Source organism: Gavialis gangeticus, unplaced genomic scaffold (genome assembly GCF_001723915.1).
Source record: "Gavialis gangeticus isolate Ggan-Ray unplaced genomic scaffold, GavGan_comp1, whole genome shotgun sequence".
NCBI classification, from domain to species: Eukaryota; Metazoa; Chordata; order Crocodylia; family Gavialidae; genus Gavialis; species Gavialis gangeticus.
This window is the reverse complement of record NW_017728997.1, coordinates 46,806,425-46,811,149: the sequence shown is the minus strand read 5'-3', so window position 1 is coordinate 46,811,149 and position 4,725 is coordinate 46,806,425. Positions and strand designations below refer to the sequence as shown.

Sequence of the window (4,725 nt, the reverse complement as noted above, 5' to 3'; positions counted from 1 at the left end):
CCCCCCCCCCCCCCCCCAACAGGTAAGTGTGTGTGGAGGAAGGGAAGGGCCTGGGGGGGGGCAGATCTAGAATGGGGGGGAGTTTGTGTCTGTGCCTGCTCCCAGGAGCAGGGCCGGGGGGGCAAGGGAAGTGGTGCCCCTCTGCAGGCCACATACAAGCTGCCTGACTGCTGAGGGGGTGGGCCTCATATGTGGCCGCTGCCACTGCCACCACCACCACCCGCAGCTGCTGCGCCCCATGCCGCTTGCCTGTGGAGCCATGTGGCTGACCTCCAGAAGACAGCACAGGGCGTGGCAGTGGTGATTGCAGTGAGGTGGCAGTGGCTCCGCAGGCAAGCAGCGCAGAGCAGCAGTGCCCTTCTGTGGGCCGCACACAAGCCACCCAGCCAGCTGGCTGTGGGGGGAGTGGGGCTAACATGCAGCAACTGCCACCACAACACTGCTGCCACACTGCCTTCCCATGGCTGGCTGCATGGCTCTGTGGGCACGGCTCCACAGCCCTACGGCTCCGCAGGCAAGTGGCATGGTGCACAACAGTGTCAATGTAGTGGTGCCCGCCCAGGCGGCCTGTGTGTGGCCCACAGAGGAGCACCGCTGCCCTGCGCCCATTGCCCGCAGAGCCGTGTGGCCATGGACCTATGCCCACGGAGCCATGTAACTGACTCCGGGAAGGCAGTGCAGGGCATGGCAGTGGTGGTGCAGTGGCAGCTGCCATGTGGGGGACCCCACTCTCCCCTCCCTGGCATTGCCTTACCCACCACTGCTGCTGTGCCCCCCACTGCCTTTCCATGGCTGGCCACACAGATCTGCAGGCACAGCTCCATGGCTGCACAGCTCTGCAGGCAAGTGGCATGGCAGCAGTGGGCAGGGTGGTGGCGGCCATTCCAGGGCCACTCTGGTTCCACGCGCTGCCAGCCAGGTGGCTGCTCCAGGGCTTTCCCCAACACCTCCCCGCTCCCTGCTGGAGTGTCTGGCTGGCTGCACATGGACTGCGAGCGGAGCTATCGGTCCTTAAAGGAAGCTGCATGTGGAGGTGCCGAGCTCAGTCAGGCCAATAATACCCCTGGCAGTCCATGTGCAGCCTCCTGGGCACTCCAGGGCTTCCCCCAACACCTCCCCACTCCCTCAGCCCCCAGCCAGCTCCTCACAGCCAGTTCAGCCCCCAGCCAGCTTCCCCCCCAGCCCTGCCCTGCAACTCCCCAGCCCCATGCAAGCCCCACTTACCCAACCCTGCAGGCTCGAGAAGGAAGGTAAGCCTGAGCCAAACCTTGGGACTGACTAAACGTCTCAGGCCCTGCCCTCTCCTCCCCCTCCAGACAGGGCTGGGAGTTTCCCACCCTTTTTGCAATCAGTTCTTGCAGGCTGGAGCTCTGCCAGCCTGCAGAGCTCTCTGCAAAAGAGGGAATCTGCCACTTTCTGTGCTAAAAGGAAAAAAAACTGCATTTTCTCTGATAAAAATGGGAAATCCATGGTTTTCTCCATTTTCCCGTGGGAAATGGAAAACCTGGATCCCTGCAGTCATGGCCAGAGACACGGAACAGCTGATATGGGATTCAGGCTGTAAAGAATTAAAGAGTGACAGGTTAATGAAGACCAGTCAAAATGTCTCTGTGGGACACAGGTCTTGTCAAATAACTTTGTACTATGTTTTGATGTGCCCATAAATGTGGTTGGTTCAGGTGATCATGATGATAGGAACCCAGCTTCCTCTGAACCTCACATTATTCCCTAGAATTAATCTGTCCTCACTGGCATTTTCCTTCCCACTAATCTGTGTGTCACCCAGTCACTTTTTTGGCAATAATTTTATAATATCTGTCAGATCTCTGATAAAGATATTGCACAGATAACTTTAGATATCAGAGAACATATAGATCCTGTGAGGATCCCCGCTTAAACTCTTCTTCTGGTTGATGAGCCCCAAGTTACATGTGCTTTTTGAGACCACCAGCTAGGATATTTTAAATAATTTCAGATAAACTAGTGATTTGGAGGAGGAATGGTAAGAACACTCTGAACATCAGTCCTTTGAAGGCCTTGCCCTCAAAACTTGATTTTCATCCACCATAGGACCACAAAACTACAATGAAAGTCAACTGAAGACACCAGACAACAATTCCAAAAGGCATTAACCAGACACAAAATAAGATATTTCCTTCCGTTCCTTTCTTTTTATATGCCACCCTCAGAGGCTATGTGACCAGTTGGGACTTTTTACAGACTACAATACTTCTTCTACCTTTCCACGATGCAACACTGATTTTTGTATTGTGCTAGTCTTTTTTAATCAGAATGTTATACAGAACTGAGTCAAGTAGCTTACTGATGCGTAGGTGTATTTGAGGGCCATGTCTGAATATAGCCACTGCAAGAGTCAGACATCTAGGAACAAAGAAAGTAGGTCAGTGCTTACAAGATAGGGAACTGTGTCCTAGAAAGCAGTGACTCATAAACAGACTCAGAGGTCATGCTGGAAATCAACTGCATGTGAACATGCCATGTGCTGTGGTGGCTAGGAAAACCAATGTGATCCTCAAATCTGTAGGCAGGGAAATGTGAGGAAGGAACAGGGGGAGCAGACGTAAGTGACAATTTTTGCCAGATCTGGCTGTAGGAAGCAGTTTATAGCCATGACTAAACATAAGTGCATGGATGCAGACAGCTTCAAAAATGGCCAATTGGGTGAAAATCTGAAATCTCACTGCATGAGAGGTCAGATGAAGACGTTTCAAAACAGAGCAGCTTCTGTAACTTCTGTCTGTGCTGCCTGCCAGCCTCAAGCTGTTTTCAGAATGGGAGGGGGGAAAGGGAGAGGAGAGAGTTTGCTCTGGCGTTTTTTTAGCCCCTGCTAAAGTATATTGGCGAGTGTATTGGAGACCTCTGTCCGAGGTGGGGGGACTCTGGTTCACCCATCCCACCCTCCAGTGCTGGCTGGGGAACCCCTAGAAGGAGCTCCCTCTGCTCCCTTTCCCCCCTCCCATTCTGAAACAGGGACAGGCTGGCAGGGAGAAGGGGCTGTTGCTAAGGCAAACCAGCAGCAGGCTCCCAGCCAGCAGCTAGATTCCTCTCTCTCCTGGAGCCAACAGTGAACTTCTGTTTGTTCCAGGGGATCCTTGTAACTCTGAATATTTCCTGCAAAGCATTCTTAGTTACAGCATGGAGCTGCACTTCCATCACACCCCCTGGTGGCAGTATATTACTACTGTTCAAGGCACAAGAAAAACCGTTTTTACCTGTTGGGTCTGATCTGGTGTCTACACTTTTGAAAGCATGCAGACACATTGATAGGGGCTCAGAGAAGATCTGCAAGAAAGACCTGTGGCCATAAGCCTACCTGGCAGTTAGCAACTAAAGGAGCTCTATTTAATTTCTTCAATGAAAGAAGCTTGATCACACCTTGAAAGCACCTACATGCAACAAAGACTGCTGAGAGGAAGAGGGCTTTCTAACCCAATAGAGAAAGCCAGAACAAAAGCTGATAGCCAGGAGCTGAAACAAGAAAATTTAAAACTAGAATTACAGTACAAATTAGGAACAGTGAGGGAAATTAGCTATTGCAACACTTGACCCAGAAACAGAGTGCATTCCTCCTCATTCGGAGTTTTTTAGTGATAACCAGGGGTCCTGGTTTTCTCTGTTTAAAAATCCAAAACTCTCTGATTAATGCCCCCGCAAATCTGCATTTTTGTCATGATTAAAATGAAAGGCCACTATATATATCAATATAACACTATATCAATAGAACATTTCGGTCATCTGTGTGTGTGTGTGTGTACCCGATGATCACAATGTTTTATTGATATATTTACAATTTTAAAGCAAATTGGAGGCCTACCAGTGCCTCAGTCACTATAATAAAATACAGCCTAAATACCTATATATTTTGGTATTTGATTTTGGTTTTTTTATCATAGAAAATCAGAGCTGTCTCTGCCCCCTTTGCTCACAGGACATGGGTCCAGCTGCGGCTGTTCCCACAGCTGCTTTGTGGCACTGAGCAGCGCTTATATGCAGGTGTCCTGCCCCTGCCCGTGCGATTGCCCCTCACTCCCAACACACAGCTGTCCCCGCCCTGCCAGTGCCTGTGACTCTTGACCCGCAGTCCCTGCCTGCCCCCCACACACTCCCTCCTAGCAGCAGCTCCCCTCCCTGCACCATGCCACGGATCCAGTTTCAGCTGTCCTGCCTGCTGCTTTGTGGCTCTGAGCAGTGCCAGCCCCTGATGTTCTGTTCCCCACACCTGTGCCCAGACCCCAGCAGGCCCCATGCACTTCCTAGCAAACCCTTGACTGGGGCTCAGGGCCTGGGCTGGGCAAGCCTCTTCCCTTCCAGGCCAGCCTCCTCCTGCCCAGGCTGCTTTAGTGGGCCAGCAGGCTCCAGGCCTGGCTCTGAAAGCCGCTTCTACCTGGAGCGTTCCCCTGCCAGCTCTCTTCCCCACTGCCCCTGTTGCCACCCCTGACCCATCACACACACACACACAGACCCTACTGCCACTTCCTCCCCTCCCCCCGGCCCATCATGACCCCCCTGAGTGGTTCCTGGGACCAGGAGCCCTCCAGGGGCCAGCAAGGTCCTGTGCTGGCAGGGCAGCATGTGGGCTAGTTGTGCTGCTCATCCCCTCCTCTCCCCTCCTCTCCTTGCACCTTGCCACAGTGGGACCCCAGCCACTGCTTCCAGTGCTAGCCTTAGTAGAGCTGCCAGTAGCCACTGCAGCCACAGCCGCAG

The 4,725-nt window shown here is 52.7% G+C and overlaps 1 protein-coding gene across 1 annotated transcript in view; it reads right to left on the bottom strand.

The window, feature by feature from the left end:
• BSN (bassoon presynaptic cytomatrix protein) overlaps positions 1-4,725 on the bottom strand; it is a 608,147-nt gene that overhangs the window by 12,393 nt on the left and 591,029 nt on the right. The gene's annotated exons all lie outside the window — the stretch shown is intronic.